Raw genomic sequence first — 22,405 nt, 5'->3', positions numbered from 1 at the left:
TTTCTTACTTAAGTTCAAACAGAAAGGAGAGAATTGTATTCTAAATGTATGGCCGCAAAAAAAAAAAAAAAAAAAAAAAAAAAAAAAAAAAGCAGATTTCATCATCTGAGAGATAAACTTGAAATTTAGTTTCAAAAAATGTATAGGATTAATGAAGGTCACAATGGTGCTAAAACTTATATGAAGCTTAAAATGTAGACATTAAATTTAAAAATAAAAATATTCTGGAACTAATTCAATCCTGGAATTTTATTCTGTAGATTTATTTGTGGTGTTTGAAAATATCTACTTTTATCTTTACTCTTGAATTACTTTGAGATTTGGTCCATATTTCTTGCTAACATCTCCAATAGTTTGGAACTATGCACAATTCCTACTTTGTTTTCCAGCATTGAATGTTCCTAGGTGTAAGTCTACAGCCAGGTTAGAATCCCTGCTTCTAAGTGGAGAAAACTCTTTCTACATAGAAGTTTGCAGATTTCTATCTTGATATTTATTAATTGAGCCAGAATACTTACCATTGAACATTTTAAGTCTAGTTTTCTTATGTTATTTTTTCACATGTATATTTGGGTCTGTTTTTATGTTGGGAATTTTTTTTGCCAAATAATTCAGTGACTCTGAAAAATGTCCTAGAATTCCCTAAATGAGCTGATCACTGCTTATCTTTTCAAAATCACTTCAAGTCATTCTGTTGCTAGTCCAGCCAAAATAACCTTCTGTCTCTTCTTCAAAGACCCTGGGCCTTTGCACAGAGGCTTAATTCCTGTGTCCCAGCTCCTGAGTAACCTCTCTTTCAGGGTAAGCTGCACTGCTCAGGGAGTTATTCACTGATCTTCTAAACCACTGTGCATATTAAATTTCACTGCCAATTCTTTCCCATGGCCTCCTGTCCTTGGCATTTATAGCATATGTTGCAACTCTAACTATTTGATTACATGAGATTATTTCTTTAATTTATCCCTCTACTCACTGTATAATTAATGAGACCGAGCCATATCAGTTTTAGAATCCCTAGCATCTTTCCATCTCACAAAGGGTTTTTGTTGAATGGGTGGAAGCATGTATTCATAGATAAACGAAACCAAGAAGTCATTAAATATGTTTTTATTATATAATCTATCCAGTTTTAAAGCCTGAAGTCTCATTTTATCATTCTTATTGCCTTTTTGCAGTTATTTTTACTTGATTACTTAGAGATCATTGATTTCTTCACATTTACCAACATGTCTCCCTGTGTGTTTTGCTCGATCCTTTTAGTTTTTAAGTCAGAGTGCCCCACCCTTGCACTCTGGACCAAGTGCACTATAAAGCCACACCTTCTTGCATTTTCTTCTGTTCAGCTCTCTCACTCCATGCCTGCTTCCAGCTCATGCACATTCAGCTGGGCCCATTTCACTTTGGGAACTGAATATTGATAAAGAGCTGCCTGCTTGGTCAGCTCTTTAATTAGGGTTAAGCTTCTGAATTTTGCCACCTTAAGGAATAATTCAGAAACTTCAAGGTAAAATTGTTATCTCCTTGTTCCAGAGTTGTCTCTCATTCAAACAGGTCTGTGACCTCTATTTTCCTTTAGTGCTCAATGTAAATTACTTTCCCTTATATAGTTGCTGTCTTTGTGAAAAGAAAGGCTGACTACATAATAAGACAACCTAACCATTTAAATGCCGGAGTGACTACATTCATATTGTTGACTCACATTTGTCATAGTTCTGGGACTGAGATAAAGTTACACTCCCAGCTCTCAGGCCAGAGAAGTCATGCCAAATCACTTATCTTAATTCAATCTTAAAACTAAGTTGTTGTTTTGTGTGTGTTTTTTTAAAACTAAGACAATTTTGGTGAAAATGCAGCTTTTGGATAATGTTTTTTTTTAAAATATATTCTTTGTTGATTTCAGGGAGGAAGGGAGAAGGGAGATAGCAATATTAATATTGAGAGAGAATCATTGACCGGCTGCTTCCTGCATACTCCCTACTGGGGATTGGGCCCACAACCCAGGCATATACACTGAGGAGGAATTGAACCATGATCTCTTGATTCATAGGTTGACATTCAACTATTGAGCTACACCAGCCAGGCTGGAATAAAGTTTTGATGACACTAATACAAGACATTGCATAAAATCAAATATTAAAAAAAAATGATCCTTTTCTCTACCAGTTTTACCTACAAACTGCCTATCTGCTGATTCAATAACAGTTTCATTTGTACTGGGCTACTGTTTTCAGTACTTTAGGCTTTAGAGCTACCAGCGTGCGACAATATTTAGAGCTACCAGCCTGCGACTTCAATCAGACTATTTTGTTACGTTTCTTTAATTCAAAATGATAAATGATCATTTGTCTGCCCAAGTACCTTCTAACTTGGTTTCAATGAAGATATCAAGACTCTATGGCTTCTATCAAATTGGCATGTGGGCTATCGTCTCATGTGTCCTGCAAACTGAAAATCAGTGCATACGGTATTTATAAAAATAAAACCCAGCTTGGCAAATGGCTTTCTAAATCTCACAGTGGCATTATAATGTAATCACAAGTGTTGGCTCTGGAGTCCAAGTTGACTTGCCTATATCCTTACTGTATATTTACTATCTACCTGACCTTAGGCCAGCAACTTCTATAGTTCCTTGGGAAATGGCAATGACAATAATACTGAATTGTGAAGATTTGATTTTCTGTGAACATTACTTAAAATTAAATGAGAGTTATAGCGATTTAGGAGTCCACAGTAAGAGATTGTCATTACTCCCATTGAATATGATGCCTTGACTGAATTATCCCAGTCTACCTTAGGAAAAATTAAATTTTATATACTCGATCCATTCAATCTCATTTTCTTTTTATCTTTTATCAGGATACCAGTGTTATTTTTTAAAAAAGTGGAAAGAAGGGAAAAAAAACTCATCTAGAGCTTATTTTTAATGCTGCCTTTTCTTCTCTAAAAAAAAAAAGTAAAAAATAGAGTTGGTAACAAGGGGGACGACATGGAGATATCATAGTTTCCCTATGTTCTGGGCCCAACATACCTTTAGTGTATATTTTGTCAGCAAGTCTGATGATCCTTTAGAATTACAGAAAAAAACAGCAAAACATATAGTGGTTATTCTTGATCTTGGTCATTTCCAAATAATATAAAAACCTCTTAATATATAGTGTCCAATATATAAAATATGAAGAGAAGTGTTATATATAAGATTTCATAAATATATAAAGTCTTATGAAAATAAAAATCCATTGATAATGCCAAATCCACCATCTAAAATAAACATTATATCAATCAAATCTAGGATGATTCTAAATCCACAAGTCTAAATCAAATTAATCCATCAATTTTTTAAAATGGAAACCTTAAATTTTAAAAATAATTTTGAAACCTATAGTGAACTCTCTGATTTTGAAAAATCTTGAGAGTTTTAAAGTGTCACTGCAGACAGTTGAATTTTACAAGGCACATTTGAATGAAGATTTCAATTACGAGCCTATATTCAGTCAAACTTTATTATTATGGAGAGTCTATATCATAGAACATGTATGACAATGAAAGCAAAAGTGAGTTAGAGCTAGAAATAGCAAGAGAACAAGCAAATCATTGCATTTCAATGAAAGAAGATAATTCCCACTGAACAGGAATATTTCAGTACTTTAGGCTTTAGAGCTACGAGCGTGCGACAATATTCTGACCGTTATGGGTCAGAGTGTACCAGCCCAAGCAGTCCATCACAGATTTTATTACCAGAGTCATCTCTGCAGCAGAATTTGATGGACCAAAGGCAGTGAACAGAAGATAAAGCAGCAGGAACTTCCCAGCATACATTGAAATATACTTTGTCACTCATCAATTATTCTCCATAATGATCCTCCGAAGTAGCTCAACATCCAATTTAAGACACTATAATCTAACATCATTGTGCTTTAACATTTAATAAAATAAAGTGGAACCAGTGCAGAATTTAGTCAGACATCTGGGGTTAGCTCCCTGCCACAATTTATGAGTCATTTTTTTAAATCTGCTCATCCACATTCAGGAAAGTTATTTAACCTTTATTAAACTAATTGTTCCTGAATTGTGAAATGAAAATAAGCTTCATGCAGTTAATGTGAGAATGTAATGGATTCCTCACAGGAAGTACATACTTTTCCCATTATGAAGCACATTTAGGCCACACAAACTGAGGTACCCACAAATGGGCATAAGCATCAAAACTCAGGCTGTATATTTGGGCTTTATTATTCATAAAATATTGAACATATTATATGATGAAACTAGGCTATAGGAAAGAGAGCTATTACAAAATCAAAGTTTGCTGTCCTTATTTATTTGAATAATATCCCAGGGACACTAAGTTCAATAAATTGATCCCAAGTTAGAATAGTTAGTGATTTGCAATATGTTTCACAATTACAAATGTCACCTTGCCTAATTCTGGCTAGAAAGAGAATTGAACTGATCAAAATCTGACCAGTAACATTTCTGGGGGAATAAGAGTTAGTCCAAAGTTGTGCTTTGCCAAATGATGATAAATGAATGAACTAATGAATGAAATAATGAATAAAACCAACACTATGCTTTTCTTCACATAATAAAGTGATGCTTTTACTGAAAGATATTTGAAACAAATAGTTATCAATTGCTCATGGTGGCATAGGAAGTATAGCTCTCCTCACAATATCTCTTTTTTCAAATCCTTTAAAAATAAATTGGATCTGTTTTAAATGTTTTTTAGAACTTACATTGCCACCCTCAGCCTCAGCTCCATCCTGCATGTTTCTTCTCTAGAAATAGCCACTGTTCTGCAGTTGATATATATCATTTCAGAATGAGCTTTTGAATTTTTATTGCACATATAAGTATCTCTGAGATTATAATTTATTTTGAGTAAAAGGTATAAAACTTGGTTATTAATATAAAAACAAATTAAAAATAAATTTTTGCCACTCAAAGTTTTGCAGTTTTAAAAAAATTATCTCTAGATAATATATTTTTTTATTATAAACTTTATCTTTTAAAGAGCTTCATATTCTCACAACCTATTCCAATTCACACATACAATTAAATTTTAGATATGGATTATTTCAAACATCAAAAAGACGGGCACTATATCCTCATTAATTGTTCATCTATTTTTTTTCCTTTTTTAGTCTTCTACTTTATTTATTTATCTTGATTTATTTCACTACCTTCAGTATCATGCCAAGAAAAAAATATTAGCAAGACTCTCTGTCGTGTTACATAATTAAACCAATTGTTTTAAACCTCAGTTGCTTCCATAAAGTATGATGTTAAAAGAGCTATAGAAATAGAAATAGAGACTGGATAAGAAAAGAGAAAGAGAGACTTTACATCCTAGTTTACAAAAGCTTTACTTTTCATTTTCTCAATTACAAATAAAGTGTGAATATTATCAATTGCTTTTTGAAACCATCAAATCATTGCAGTTAAATCAGTTATATTACTTTCTCATTTAATACTGCAATTTATATTAATGGATTTTCTATTGCTTACAAATAAATCTAGTTGTGTATCTTGTTATAGATATTCCTATATTCATTTTGTCAATAAGTTTATAGAATTTTTCATTAATATAAAGGGTGATATCAGCCTATAATTTATTCCCAGTTTGATTTCTTTCTTGTTTCAAAGTTTGTACTATACTCATGAATCTTATACATTTTTTATTATTTAGAGATATTATAAATGTAAGGCTCAGAAATTTTTTGATGCGACATTATCTATAAAAACAACTGTGTTTGGAACTTCAGGTAAAGAACATTTTAATCAGGGATGTCTTTGTTCATTTTTTAATTTCTTTTTTTATATTGAATTTTTGGGAATGACATTGGTTCAGAAAACACATAGGTTTCAAGAGTACAATTCAATGAAACAATTTGCACACTGCATCACGCACCCACCATAACAAGCCAAGTCTCTTTCAGTGCCTATTTTCTTCCTTTTTTGCCTATTTCCATCTAGATCCCTTCCCCCTTTCCCTCTGTTTATCACCACACTGTTGTCTGGATCTTTGGGTTATATAAATGTTGTTGTAAGTGGTGGGTTGTTTTTTGTTTTTGTTTTTGTTTGTTTGCTTGCTTGCTTAATCACTTAACTTTCTTTCATCCAGTCCCCCAAACTCTCTTGCATCTGACATTGTCAGTCTGTTCCAGATATCCATGCTGCTGGTTCTACTTTGTTATCCAGTTTATTTTGTTCATTAGATTCCACATATAAGTGGGATCTTTGGTATTTATCTTTCTCTAACTTACTTATTTCACTCAGCATAATAATCTTCAGGTCCATCCACATTGTCACAAAAGGTAAGATAAACTTTTTTATGGCCACATGGTATTCATTGTGTAAATGTACCACTGCTTTTTTGTCCACTTATCTGTGAATAGCACTTGGGCTGTTTCCAGACCTTGTTCTTTGTTGGTTTATTGATGATAGATGTTCTGGTAGTTTTGAGGTGATATCTCACAATGGTTTTAATTCACATCTCTCTGATGATTAGTGACATTGAACATTTTTTCATATGTCTAGTAGCCATCAGCATGTCCTCTTTAGTGAAGTGTATATTCAAGTTCTTTGCCTATTTTTTAATTGGGTTGTTTTTCTTCCTGGTGTTGAGTTCCTAATATATTTTGGAAATTAACCCTTTACCAGATGTATCATTGGCAAATACGTTCTCCCATGTAGTAGCTTCCCTTTTCATTTTGTTGATGATTTTTTTAAATGTTTGAAATTTTTTTAGTTTGATGTACTTCCAATTTGTCTATTTTTTCTTGTTTCCCTTGCCCTAGGAAATATATCAGCAAAATTATTACTATAAAAAATGTTTGAGATTTTACTATGTTTTCTTCTATGACTTTTATGGTTTTACAACTTACATTTAAATATTTTGTCCATTCTGAGTTTATTATTATGTATGTTGTAACTTATTTGGTCTAGTTTCATTTTTTAATGTACCTGTCCAATTTTCCCAACATCATTTATTGAAGTGACTCTTTATTCCATTATATATTCTTGCCTCATTTGTCAAACATTAATTGACCATAATACTGTGTGTTTTTTCTGGGCTCTGTACTGTCCCATTGATCTCATATCTATTTTTATAGCTATATTAGGCTGTTTTGATTACAATGGCCTTATAGTATAGTTTGATATCAGGTAGGATACCTCCAACTTTGTTCTTTTTCAAGATTACTTAGGTTACTCTGGGTCCTTTTGGTTTTATACATACTCTTATTGTAGTTGAGTCTTAAAAACTCTCCCATTGGGTGTGCTGTTAACCACACAGTAAGGATAAACCTCAGTCACTGTGTATGAGTCACTGTGCAGGGGCTGTTCCCTGATGCAGAGTTGTTCCCAGTAGAGTCTGGTGTCTGCCAGAATCCCCCTTTTGGTGTTCTGCTTATGTGGCTAGTTGGGTTGAGCTCTGGTGTGGTCTGAGACCCACTGGCTATATTGGTTCTGAGTCCACTTGGGTAGGGTTTAGGTACAGGTCGGTGTCAGACATTGCTTGTAATCCGCCTTTGGCTTCCTGTCTGGAATTACTATGCTATCACTGTTTGTGGCTGTGTCTATTGGGCCTTGATAGGTGTGGGAGGGGCCAGTTTGTGTTCAAGGGTTAGCTTCACCCAGCTTAGATCTGGAGGCAGATCTGTAAAAGGTCTGAGTCTCCCTGAGGTCTACTGCCACTTGTCAGCTACTCCACCTATCCCTGAGATTGCCTGGTTTTCCTACAGAGCCTTCCAAAAAAAAAAAAAAGGCTGTAGAAAAGGCCCAGGCTGGTGTGACCCACAGACCCTTCCACAGGTCATGGGCTCAGTAGTTTGGGTGATCAGGGTTAGGAGGATGGTGCTAGTGAGTCCTCTATTTGGAGGACATGTGGTCAGGCACTCAGTGAGGGGCAAGTGGCCCCAACTTGATTCAAACCACTTAGTCTCTGCCAGAGTCTCCAACTCTAGCCCCCCTAAGAGGGTTGCACTGCAGGTTGTGGTTGAGTGGAGCCAGCCAGCTCCTCTGCAAGGGCAAGCTCAGCCTGGTCGAGTCACCAGACTGGGAAGGTCAGATCAAAAGTCTGCCATTGGGTGTGTTGCTGACCAAGCCCGCAGGAGGGGGCCAAGCACTTTGCCCATCCACAAACAATAGCCTCTGAGGGACCCACACTCCAAACAGCCCAGCTCCCAGCAGCGCTCCCTCTCCCAGCAGACTTGGAAGGGCAGATCCAAATAGTCTCCTGTTGGGATGGTGCCTCCAAACCTGTGGGTACTTCTTCCCTTCCCAGGATAGTGCTGACAGAGCTGGCAGATGAGGTAGGAGTGCCCTCCCCCCACCCCCAATGAAGTAGCCACACAATCCTGCACATGTTTATCTGATTCCCAGACAAAAGCCTCCCTGGGACACATGCTCCAAAAGCTACAGCTCTGTGGGGCACCCTGATCCCTCTGCATGGCTGAACTCAACAGACAAGTTATCAACAGGTGGGGAGGGGGGCCAGCTGAGTGCTGGAGGTGAGAAAGCAGGGTCCTCTGTCCATAGCCACACAGTTCAGTCACTGTCTGAGTCTCCGCCATGTGCTTCCCCAGAAAAAGTGCCCAAAGGTCTCTGCTGAGTGCAGCCAGCAGATCCTTCTGGATGACAGAGTGGCCTCATCAGTATGCGGGTCTGCAGGCTACTGCTGCAACAACAGGTGCTCTCTTTATTAATATTGCATTTAATTTGTTTATTTTATTAGACTTCAAAAAAAAAACGGCTTTTGAATTTGATAATTTCTTCCGTTTGATGTTCTTGTCTTTTTTGATATTTTTTTTGGTTATATTAAGTTCTATTATTATCTTTCTTTATTCTTCTTTAGTTCTTCTTTCTTTAGGTTAAACCAAGATTTGCTTTTTAAAACTTATATGACACATTTTTAAGAAATCAAAAATGAAGAAGAAAAAAGACAGTACCAACTCTCTTCATTATAAAACAAGACGTAAGATCCCACAGTTAGCAAATGGACAACAAAGCATTTTTCCTCTTGTCATTGCCGATGCGCAGAAACCCATTTGGAATTTTTTAGCTCATGCGGTTAAATGTAGTGTGCATTTTCTCATTTGGAGTTTTGTGACGTGTGAGATTAAATGTACTGGGTAGTTTATTGACCAAGTTTTCACCATATTTTACAAACTTAACATACAGTTTTTAAATCCGTTTTTAGTATTTTCATTAATGCAGAGCATATAGCTCTGTATTTCTCCCATAATAACAGCTTTCATTAGTTATTATAGTTGCTCAAGTTTACCTATAAAAAATAGTGTGGGATTGAAAGTTGGTATGATTTAGAAAAATCATATAATAATCAAAATAAGGTCACTGAATAAGTTTCATTGAATATACTAGTAAAATAAAATATACTCAGAAAACAACCCAATAATCAAGGTTTCAAATATTGTTGATGAGTTTTTTAAACTATAAGAGTAAAATCTATGGGGGGAAAAATAACCTGTGGGGGGAAAAAATATGGTTTTTAAACTCCTTGTGATTCAGAGATTCAAAATATATATTAGTATATTAATGGCTTTGAGAATTACTATTGTAGGTTAAGTAAATAATAAAATTAAATTAAACTTTTGTTCATATTTGTTCAACTCAATGTTTTCCAAATATATTTAAATATAGAACAACTTTTCTGAGAAACATCTCAAAAAGTGTTTGCTACGCCCTAGCCAGTTTGGCTCAGTGGATAAGCATCTGCCTATGGACTGAAGGGTCCAGGGCAGGTTGCAGGCTCAGTCATCAACAGGGGAAGTGCAGGAGGTAGCCTAGCAATGATTCTCTCTCATCATTGATGTTTCTGTCTCTCTCTTCATCTCCCTTACTCTCTGAAACCAATAAAAATATATTTTAAAATTTTATTAATTAAATTTGAATTAATAATTAATTAAACAATTAAATAAAACAGATCTGCATTGGCCAAGGTTTAGAAAGCACTGGAGCTAAATCAACAATCATATTTCTTTCTTGTTCTCACTGTTTCTTTGATCTTTCGGATGACCAAATAAATGATACCTGCTATAACCAGTATGAGTGTTTTAATAAATGGAGAAACAAGACAAATGGCTATGCTAACTGAATCCTAGATTTAATCAGACATACCCACCAAATTACAACAGTGCTGGACTAAGGCAGGCTTCTCACCACATGGAGAGAACTGTCCCCAGGGGGAGGGGGGGATATGAAGACCACAGCTCTCTGTGAGCAGTGGGCTACCAGTGATTTTAGAAGGTTTAAGTTGAGTCAAACCCCCCAGACATTCTTCTAAAATATACTATCCAGATAAATCACTCCACCTGGAGAAGAAGTCTTTATTCTTCCCCAGCTTGCAGTTTTCCTAACTTCTTGGGCTAATCATTATTCCCATATTATCCTGGTGTGTACTCAACTTCCTTAGGAGAGTGAATCCACATTTCAGAAACCATGGGGTCACTGCTTCCTTGGGGACCTTCCTGGCTCAGCTTGTTGAGATATTGAACTCCAAATTTCAGAATAACACATTAAATCCAAGGCCATTGAGTCAAGAAAGAAAAATATTTTCTTATTCTACTTTTCATCCCAAATTATGTCCCAACTATATTCACTACTATATCAGAGTCCATTCAATTATATTAAATGACATTTAATACCTCAGTTGCAAAATGCACAAAGATATTCATCTCTTCTCAAAGGGTGGCAACACTAGTCAAAGTATTTTCCTTGCTCCTGTGGTAGTCTAATTACGATCCCTAAAGATATTCACATCCTAATCTCGGAATTAATAAATTTATTACTTGTGTGGCAAAAGGGACTTTTCAGATTAGATTAAGTTTGAGAGAAAAAAGAAGAAAAAAGAGAAAGAACTCATGGACACAGACAAAAGTGTAGTAATTGTGGCGGGGGCGTGGAAATGGAGGTGGAAGAGGGTATGAGGGTTAAATGGTGATGGGAAAAAATAAAATACAGGGAAATAAAGAATGCTGAGTTCAAATGCAGGACAGCAGTTGGGTTACCTAGTTTTACATAGTGGGGCTCAGCTCTACACTAAAAAAATAAAGCTAGAACCTCACTGTGTTGTAGTGAATGAGAATACAGTTCCTGGACATTTAAACCCCTCACTCACAGTTCTGCCTAAGGAACTCATTAAAAGCTCACTCATGTTTATCTTTAAATGTTTCTCCTTTCATCTAGCTTTATCCTCAATCATGGGTCTATGAATATAATATAAACACAATCATCCACAAAAAATAAATATTGGGTGGCCATATTAATTCTCACACTAAAAATTCCCACCCAGCCTATGATCAGTATTGACAAGCTGCTAAGATCACAGTTTGTTGTTCATACCAGGAAGCCCAAAGCCACACACAACTAAACCTCTCTACCTGCCAAAACCGGTTTGGCTTAGTGGATAGAGCATTGGCCTGCAGACTGAAAGGTCCCAGGTTCGATTCCGGTCAAGGGCATGTACCCTGATGCGGGCACATCCCCAGAAAGGGTTATGCAATAGGCAGCTGATCGATGTTTCTAACTTTCTATCCCTCTCCCTTCCTCTCTGTAAAAAATCAATAAAATATATTTTTTTAAATAAAAAAATAAACCTCTCTACCTTCTAAGTCTATAAGTTCCACTGCCTCTTTCATTCCTTAGTTTTCTCAGAATATTTTAAATTCATTTTTATTTTTTATTGAATTTTTAGGGATATCATTGGTTAAAAAAATTCTGTAGGTTTCAGTGGTACAATTCTACAATGCATCACCTGTCCACGGTATTGTGTGTTCACCTCCCCAAGTCAGATCTCTTTCCATCACCATTTATTACCCCTTTACCTGCACCTACCTCCTTCAAGCCTCCTTTCCCTCTGATAATTACCATACTTTTGTCTTTCTATGAGGTTATTTTATTTGTTTGTTTTGTGGAAGTTTTTTTGGCTTAAACCCTTCACATTTTTCACCTATTTCCCCAGAATATACCCCAAATTTAAGGGCTTTGAAAAAATGAGATCAATACCATCTGTATTACCCTTTCAATTTCTGGACCAAGAGAAAAGGGATAAATATTATAACATATGAGCTGAGATATCACTTTCATTGCTGATGAAGTCTAGTTTGGGAGACAGAGTTTCATGGAAGATTGACATGGATCTGGTGCCTGAGCCCAGAAATAGACAGTCATATGCTTCCAGGAAGATAGCCTGTGGAACAGAATAACAGAAAGGGTGCTTTTTGCAGGCTCACTGGCTCCCTAAGAGGGAAGAAAGTGTCGAGTACAGCAGGCACAGATTCTTCTCAAATTCACCACCTCATTGTTAGTTCTCCTCGGGGACAATGATGGGAGGATGAAGTGAAGGAGTGTGGTGCTAATGCGAGTTTCCATTGCGAAAGAAATATCAGTTGAACCCGGTTTGCCTCAGTGGGTAGAGTGTCGGCCTGCGGACTGAAGGATCCCAGGTTTGATTCTGGTCAAGAGCATGTACCTTGGTTGCCGGAACATCCCCATTAGGGGGTGTGCAAGAGGCAGCTGATCGATGATTCTCTCTCATTTCTAACTCTCTAATCCCTCTCTCTTTCCCTCTGTAAAAAATCAATAAAATATTTTTTTTTAAAAAGAAAGACATTTCAGCAAAGTCGCAGAACCTGTCCTAACAGTTGCTAAAAATGTAAAGACAGAATAGCATTATACAAATATATATAAAAGAGAACATGCAGTTTTGTGTCCCATGTCTGCCACTATGCTGTTCATCTTTGATGTACCTGATCACTTTTATTGGGTAGTCATTCTGAGAAGCAATCCAAATAAATATGTCTTTGGTTATTATAATAGTGTTTCTAAAAATGAGGCCCACAACCAGTAGTTTTCAATCCATATGTGCCAAATATGCAGCTAATCATAAGTGTTTACTGAAGGACTAAAGGGTCTATGCCTGAGAATCAGCAAGTCTCCTAGGAAATTTTACTCCCTGAATCTATCGCTGCTCTGCAACAGTTAACTTTTGAGGTAAAAAAAAAAACAAAAACAAAACAAAACAAAAAAAAAAACAGTTCCTACCTCCATCAACTACTTGTTGTTTGATATTTGACAAACTTTATAACTTCCCTATGCCTTTGTTTCCCAAATGTCAAAAGGTAATAATACTTCACAGAATCATGTTGAAGATAACATGTTATAGTACAGTCAGCATGTGAACCCATAAATAACGTTTGCTTCATTTCTCTGCTATTATTAACCCATGACATAGTGTGAATGCAGCAGGACACACCTACCTCCCACTACTCGTAATGCCCCATGCTCTACACTACAAAGAGTACTTAGTTCACATACAAAGGATGAAATGAAGGTCTGAGCCTGTGGTTTTATAACGTCCTACATTGTACAGTCATGAATATTTTTACTGCCTACTCTACATAACCTTGGAAGTCTCTGTCTCACTAGTTGCCAAATGGACTGAATCTTTTCCTAGAGCAAGGATGTTAAGGAAAACTTCCCTCAACCAACTTTTAAGTAAAACCCGCAGGAAGACAGCAAATAGTAAAAAAAGCAATATAATTCCCCCTTAAAAAAAAACAACAAAAACCCTTCTTTAAGATTTCAGGGCATATATCAATATTTCAAAGAATCAATAGCAGTTTCTGTTTAAGAATGATCATCTAGTTAAAACAAATGTGAACATATCAAACTCAGGGTAGTTATAAAAATTCTCTATAATGAGTAACTTTCAAAGAATATATATTATGATCTCTAAGAATTTCACCTCTGTTCTTTTATCTTTACCACATTATTATGTCATGATACTTTTTTAAATTCTATTTATGTAGTTAAAATAAAGAGCTAATATTTATTAAAAAAAAAACTATCTTCTATTTACATCTTTTCACTAATTTTCTCCATGAATTTTGTAGTAGCTTCTATATTTTCACTTTACATAGCCATTCTATCTTTGGATGTCTCCAAAAATTCAAGATTTTATCTTGCAACACATCCTCAGTCTTGTATAATAAAGTTATACTTTTTTACTGTCAACTCTGAATGTATCAATTTTTTTAAAAAGCTCTGCTTTTATGGAGTTTACATTTCATTGTGGGGGAAAAACTAATAGAAAAATAAAATATTTTATAAGATCTCATAAATAGTAGTATAAAACAGAGTATGATGAAGGTAAGTGCAATGGAGAGTATTATGCTAAGTGAAAAAGCCAGTGAAAGAAAGATGAGCATCACATAGTCTCATTCATATGTAGAGTCCAATTAACCAAATAATCTGATGAACAAAAGTAGATCCAGAAACATAGAAACAAGACAAATTGTTGAACTTCATAGGGAAGGCAGGGAGGGTAGGTAGGAAGAGATTAACCAATGAACTTGTATGCATATATGCATAACCTGTGGAGGGCCTGGGGGGAGGGATGAGAGTGAGCTTGAAGAGGTTAATTGGGGGCAGTGGAGAGGGGGACCTATGTAATGCTTTCAACAATAAAGTTTTGTGTGTTTTTTAAAGACGAGATAGGCAAAACTTCTTGAATATTACATGCATAAAAAAGCACTAATCATAAAGAAAGTTATTGATGAATTAAATTATTCATCAAAATAAAATACTAAAGAATGAAAGGGTAAGCCATGGAGTTATATAAGGTTTTTACAATACACATAAACAAAGAAGTTATATCCAAAGATATAAATAGCACTTAAAATCTAAATATCATTTTTATAAAAGGACAAATAATATAAAAGAAATATGGCAGGAAACTTGGACTGGCAATTTGCAAAAGAATATTTTTAAATGGACAATAACTGTATGACAAGAGACTCAATCTCATCAGTAATCAGGAAATGCTAATTAAAACTGCAAGGATTTTCCATTTCATGCTCAATTAAGTTTTCCACAAAATGAAGTTAAAAATAAATGTAGTTGTTATTGAAAATTACACATCATCCTCAATTTAGTTTGGGAATTCAGTTTAGATATATGATGATATGTCTTTAATATTTTGTGCCCTTCATTTTCCTTTTTAAAAATGCGCATTGAAAAAATACTGTCTTGTTGGAGAGATCCTCTCTGAGTTTTCTACATTATCAGATATATTATTATGGTTAGTTTTTTCATGTTTTTTATTCTATAAAGTTTATTCCATTTAATTTTGCATCTCATAGTTTAATGGCTATAATATCTTCTTAAGTCTGTGTACATTGCTTTTTTATTCCTTCTTCTTTTTTTTTTCACTTTACCTTCTATTCTCCAAATTCTCTCTTGGTTTTTTTTGCAAGGTCAGATTTTCTGTAGATCCATCCTGGTCTTTCTCTTTTGGAATTTCTGTTTTTTCTCAATTCATACTTTGAGTTACTGGGAAAGCAGACTCTGAAACAGAGTTTAGAGAGCAAATTATTTAGGGAGGACCTTTGGGGATTGATACTAGCAGAAGGGAGGGAAGAACTCAGGCTTGAGCAGAGGAAAAAGTAGATGTGAATAAAGTGCAAGCTCAAAAATCCCCACCAGTCTCCTGCAGACAACTCTGGAACTAGAATGATTGTTTAGAATATCTCCAGATGGACCCAGATGATCAGATATATATACCCTCACATCCATATGAGTCATCCTCAGGAAAAGATGTGACCTTTAGTAAGATACTCTGCAGCTGAGGCAGTCACTGAAGAGGTTGGCAGCTAAAGTACACCAGCCCACAACCCTCCCAGCACCCAAGGCCGCACGTCTTTCATTGAAGGAGGAATGTCTGGGAGATTCTCCACAGTATCTTCCACACCCCACAGACCCAGTGGCCTTTTGTTTTACTCTTGTATGTACGTATGAATGAATGTATGTATGTATGTATGTATGTATGTATGTATGTATACATTTGTTAATCCTCACTCGAGGGTATATTTCCATTGCTTTTCTGAGAAAGAGAGTGGAAAGGAAGGATGGAGGGGGAGAGAGAAACATCGATGTAAGAGAGACACATTGATTGGTTGCCTCCCACACAGCCCTAGCCTAGGCCAGGGGTTGAACCTGCAACCCAGGTACATACTCTTGATGGGCAATTGAACATTTGATTCTTCAGGGTGAGGGTGAACATTTTTACTACTGAGCCATGCCAGGGATTACTCTTATATTTAAAAGTCTAGTCATTTATCCTACAACAGGTATTAAATTATAACCCAAGGGCTAAAAGTAGCCCATTGTCTGTTTTGGTAATAAAAATGTATTCAAACAAAACCATGCCCATCCATTTATGTATTGCCTGTGGCTTCTTTTATGTCATAGACAGAATTAGTTCATTGCAACAGATATGCTATGGTACACAAAGCAAAAATATTTGCCATTTGATTCTTTCAGAGGAAGTTTTCTGAACCCTATTGTGGAAAGTTGGTATACTTTCTATATGGTGGTGCAATTCAGGCTATTTCATTTAGACATCTTCCTGAGTGGGAATTTATAACAATAACAACAGCTGAGTTAATGGAGCATTGAGACCCTTTTACAATTTTAAGTGTATTTTTACTCCCTAAGCGCCATTGAACCTCAGGCACTCTGACCTCAGAATCCAGCCCCTCAATCACTGGATGATAGTTGAAGGACAGCTTTCCTTTTCTCAGCAAAAGAGTCCATCAGGCTTTGGGCTCCCCACATGCCAGAATTTAGAAGCTTAATCATGTAAACTGGAATCAATTTTTTTGGAGAAGTGCCCTGGGTTTTCAGGTCCTGGAATAAATGTCTAGCTATGCACCTGTGTAAGGATATGCACATGTGTAAGGATAGGGTGAGCATAGTTGATCTTATAGGCCATTTTGATCTTATAGGCACAGCAATGTTTTAAATTGTTTTTAAATAGCCAAATGTTCTGTGTATATGTGGCTTGGGCCCTTCTTCATACCACAGGCTACTCTGCATCCAATTTCTAGTTTAGGATCCCCTAAAGCGCTCTCATACCTTGCTTTCTCCAGCCTATTTTAATACTTATCACACATTTTTACTAGCCTTCTTCTTGCAGAGAAGCACTGTCCCCTGATTTTCCTCTTACACTATTATATTCTCATTCATCTCCAATTCAATGTGGATAGTCACCTTTGGAGGTGAATGCCTGTGTTTAATCTGCCATTTTGATCTTATAGGCACAGCAATGTTTTAAATTGTTTTTAAATATACAAAAGCTTGAGAAAAAGGTTAACTCAATTTCAATGTTTTATTTTGGGTTTTTAATGAGTAGTTACATATTTACATTGAAGGAATATTAAGTCTATGTAATGAGTGCCTGACACCAGAGCTATGGAAGCCTGAGGCAAAAGACAAATTCAGTAATACTGATCTTGTTTTTATTTAGAAGTTTTAATATTTTATCATGGATGTCCTTGCATTAATGTTATTTTTAATATCACATTGAAATGTTTTTTATCTTCATAATTGAGTATTTGGGTGTGCCTTTAAATTTAGTGCCCAAACCAAGTGCCACACTAGCTTCACCCATCCATGCTCCAGCCATGCTGATTGGGTCCTCAAAGCTCTTGATTATATGGTATTCTCATTCCTGCATAAAGAAGACCATATAACTGTCAGTACTGATACAAGAAGAATCTATATATATAAAAGGCTAATATGCTAAGGATACGTCTGGGTAATGATGTCATGTAGCAATGCCCAGCTTCCTCTCCCTAGCAATTAGCCTTCTTGCAGTTTCTTCAACCCAGGAATACAACTTGCTTTATAGCCAGGTGGAAACATTTTACACTTTAACCAAATGTCTATGAAGCATTTTCCCATGGCCTCATCTCATTTGATCCTCAAAGAAGTCCTGAAGTAGGTAGATACGAGATTTGGTGGGATTCTATTTTCTTTTCATTATCTGGAAAATGGAGATTTAGAAAGCTTAGAAACTTGATCTGACTGAAAAGAAGTAAGAAATGGTGGATCTTGAAAACGACTTCAGATTTTCTCACTGCACAGAATATAGTCAAATACTGCTGCAACTAAATATTTTACTCTTTGTTCTCCCTGGATGATCTACAATAATAATTTGCTTCGTGTTGATATTTACTGCTGTGTTGCTAACCTGAAAGAGAAGTTGGGGTGTTTCACCAGGCTGGAAAAAGCTTAGCTAAATCAGAAAGCAGGTCTAATTAAGTAAGTTTATTCTATATCTATAAAAGGCTAAGTTGACTAGCACATGCATGATACATATAAACTCTCACTGGTGCCAATTGCACGTGTGTGTTTTGATCTCTCATTGTTGATCATGAATTTGGTTGACACTTCTATATAGAGAGAGAAAGGGTGAATGGCGATATTAAAATATTTCTTTTAATTAATTTCCTTTTAAGGTGCACAAATTTATGCACCAGGCCACTAATATTATATGAAAAACTATAGCCAAAATGTTTATGACACATTTTTTTTTATCTTAGCACATTTAGATATTTTTTCTTGTATTCCCATTTCAAGAGTCCTGTGTTAAAAGGCAGAGCTACCACACAAGCTATAGGAGAAGATAATTCATCAAAGCATCAGTAATTTGTATTATCTGAACTTTTCTGATATGAAAATTAATTTGTTGAGATTAGAAGAGAAGAGCTAAGCTATATTATGGAGCAGATGCTAAGGGAGCCTTATAATGCCGCACTCAATGCCAACAATCCACATGTGATCTGTGATTGGCTTTAGAAAGAGCAATATGAGTCTTGAAAAGTAAGATGTGAAAATATTAAGTCAATTTTCTACATTTGCCTGAGCTAATTTTCCTCACTCTATTATGCACAAGGCACCAAATGCCTTATACTCCCCCATACAAAAAGAGTCTCTATAAATGTGTATTGGCCTAGTAAATGAAGCACTTAAAATGATTGGTGCATTTTGCTCATTTATACTTTAAACTTAACTTTTATTAATATGCTTCAAAATTTTTGTAAAAATAGAAAGCTACTGCATTAACAAAACCAATTGTAATAATCATAATAAACATATATTGAATATTAAGAAATGCTGAATTCATAGGCATCTTTATTGGGATAAATGTTGGCAAGATATAAGCACTACATTTACTAATGGAGCCATACAATCATGAAGCATTTCATGCATACATATCCAAAATAAAATTATCATTCCCAGGAATGAAAACACTTCAGAATTATAGTGTGTACAGCTCTAAATTGATTCTATAAATGGGTTCAGAAAATCACTTACCAGATGGTTATATTTAAGATGCCACTCAAGCTTCCTGTGTACTTTAAAATGGAGTCACCTGGGTGCAAAACTGTTGATAATAGGAAAAACAAAAGGCTTACATTTTCAAAGAGGACTAAATGCTTGGTATAACAAAAGACAAATAATAAAATAGAGACAGTTTCCAGTTAGCACTGATACACAGAAGTCAATTTAATGTCTTAATTACTAATCATGCTCAATTTCATGTAAGCAACTCTTAGTCATCATAATCTAAAAGCTATTAATCTATATCCTGATTGCAATTTTGATTGTTGTCAATTCACTGACTTCACCCAGTTTCTTGACATAGTTAAGAGTATAGATCATGGAGTCAGATTGCCTGCACTGAGAGCCTAGATTTGGGACTTTAGGCCAGTACTTAACCTCTTCGGTCTGTTTCCTCATCAATACTCATCTATAAAATGAATAAAAAATGACTATAATTGTGTAAGGTTTTTTACAAATAACTAGAGGTCCAGTGCATGGATTCATGCATGGGTGGGATCCCTCCACCTGGCCTGTGCCCTCTCACAGTTCAGGACCCCTTATGGGGATGTTGGACTGCCAAAGTAGGCGGCTAGGGAGGAGCCAAAGCCAGGGCCAGGCACAGCTCTGCTACAGCTCATCCCTGCCCCACTGAGGCTCCCACCACAGCAGCTTCACCTGCCAGCCATGAGCCAGCTTATGGCTGAGCAACACTCCCCGCTGTGGGAGCACACTGACTGCCAGGGGGGCAGCTCCTGCATTGAGCATCTGCCCCCTGGAGGTCAGTGCACATAGCAACTGCTCGTTCCATTTGGTCCTAATGGTCGCTTAGGCCTTTATATACATAGATGTGATAATGCAGTGCCTGACATATAGAAATTGCTTAATATGTATTAGTTATAGAGTGAATAGTAAAAGTACTTAATAAAATCATAGAATTGACTTTTAGGAAAATATTGTTAGCATGTGCAATACACTATTTCATAGATACACAATGGAAGATACTGTAAAAATGTCTGTATGCATGTTATGCTCTCCAATCTTCAGATTATGTACATGACCTCATAGCTAGAGGCCGGTGCATAGCACATGTCTTTTCCTGGGAAAGCAGTTTTCACTTACCGGTAAATACAGCTGCTTTATTATAGTGTATAGGAGTCAGTACTCCTAAGGATGCAGTTAGGAGGAAAAACACATGCTAGTGACAAAACCTGGAAGATGCTGAACCTTAAAGATGTCATCCCATTGGTGATTATACCAAAGACCTAGAGTGATGGTTTCTACCATCTGTTCAGGTGAAGACTAATTTAGTAATAGTTGCTTTTACCCTAACAGCATTACAAAAGGGCAAGCCATAATGTCACCTCAAAGATATAGAATTGTTTCATTATAGATTAAAGTTTTATAGAGGCATATTCCTTATTCTGAGAAAAAAATACTCAAAGACTCAGAAACAGATTTTAAGAAGTGCTGCACAGCCTGTTTCCAGAGCTCAGAAGAATCAAATAGGCTATCTTTGATACTATAAACCGAAATAATCAAATTAAAGACACCATTAAACAACTCCATGTTTTTTCCTCCTATGCTTAATGCTCATGCTGAATTTCCAGTGTTAAAAATGAAGCTTAAGCTATTACCCAAACATTAATATGAAAATACATATTAAAGTGTTTTTTCATTAGTGAAATATGTGATAAAAGTTTGCACATCTCAATTACATACATTTCAAGGTATAAAATTGAAAACTGATTTATTTTTGTTGTTCATAAAAAACAAGCAAACACATAATTCCCTTAGGACTCAAAGTTTATTTAAAGTTGTATTTCTGAATAGCTACTATCTTTTTATTTACAATCTCAAAGCTCTATGAAGTCCTAGGCAGGAGACAAAAAGGGGGGAAAAGAGGTGTTTGGGCTTTTTTGTTTGTTTGTTTGTTTGGGTGGGTGGGTGGGGTTTATGTGTGTGTGTGTGTGTGTGTGTGTATGTGTGTGTGTGTGTGTGTTTAAAACAATTCCAAAGGAGCATAACTAAAGGTATTGTCAGAAAACATTAAAATGCTCTGAAAGGCAAATTGTAAATCCAAAAGCAAGAGAAATAAAAAGTGATACCCAGAGGAATAATACTGCCAGGTTTGAGGCGGAAGTTTTCTCTTTAAATGGAAAATCGTTTCACCCTGAAGCTCCAGGCTGGGTAAGGAAGTACAGTTCAAGAATGGAGACAAGGAAAGAGAGAGGGTTACATAGGCTTTGACACCACATTTCTATTCCAGAGGCTTCACATTTTCCAAATGTTTCCTGTTGTTAGGAAACTGTTATTGCACTTTTCCCAGTGGCTTCAGCTTGCATTTTTTCCTCATTCCACTGTGAGACCCACTTATAGAGTCCTCCCAGGGTCTCAAAGAAAAGTATCTAGTTTTGTTTGTTTGTTTGTTTGTAATTGGATGTTATACTTATACATGTTATCATGTCTAGACCTTATTAAAATATACAAACATTTCAGAAAGAAAGAAAGACTGAATTTTACTTTTTATGCAAGTGTTTGCAGCCATTCTACATATCCACAAGGGAAGATAATCTTTAAAACCATTCTTGCCCCAACAACTGTATGCAAATGTGACTGACTCAACAATATTTTCATGTGTCTCAGTCCTGTTATGATTGTGATGTCTTTTTTATTGTTTTTGCTTGTTGTCCAAGGAGCGACAGTTTAGTAGTCAGGCAATGTGAATTATGACTGCTAAGAAATAAATTTTTAATTTTGCTTCTCCAAATATATATGACCTCATTTTAGGATACAAACCTTAGACATTGTTCCTAAGCTCAGTGGGTTTTCAGTCAATCTTGGACGCCATGAGGCCATAACACGGCACACAAGTAGAATGCAAGTAGGGTATAAAAAGATAGCGAGTGCTCAGTAATGCCTTGTTTATTTTTTAAATTATGAAATATTTAAGCCTAACTAAATATAGAGAAAATAATATAACAAATATCCTGTTCCTACCTTTAATTTAGTGAATAAAATTTTTGTAACTTAAACTCGGATCATTCAAAATATTAAGAATACAATATTACAGATACATATTAAATCCATTCTGCTGGTGTCTCCAGTACCTTTTCTTTTCTTCCTTTCTTAAAAATGACAATGTTCCTATCTGTCCAGTATGGCTCAGTGATTGAGCACTGACCTATGAGCCAGGAGATCATGGTTTGATTCCCAGTCA

The sequence above is a fragment of the Pipistrellus kuhlii genome, unplaced genomic scaffold (assembly GCF_014108245.1).
Source record: "Pipistrellus kuhlii isolate mPipKuh1 unplaced genomic scaffold, mPipKuh1.p scaffold_m20_p_5, whole genome shotgun sequence".
NCBI classification, from domain to species: domain Eukaryota; kingdom Metazoa; phylum Chordata; class Mammalia; order Chiroptera; family Vespertilionidae; genus Pipistrellus; species Pipistrellus kuhlii.
The sequence above is the reverse complement of the archived record's forward strand: the minus strand, read 5'-3'. Positions refer to the sequence as shown.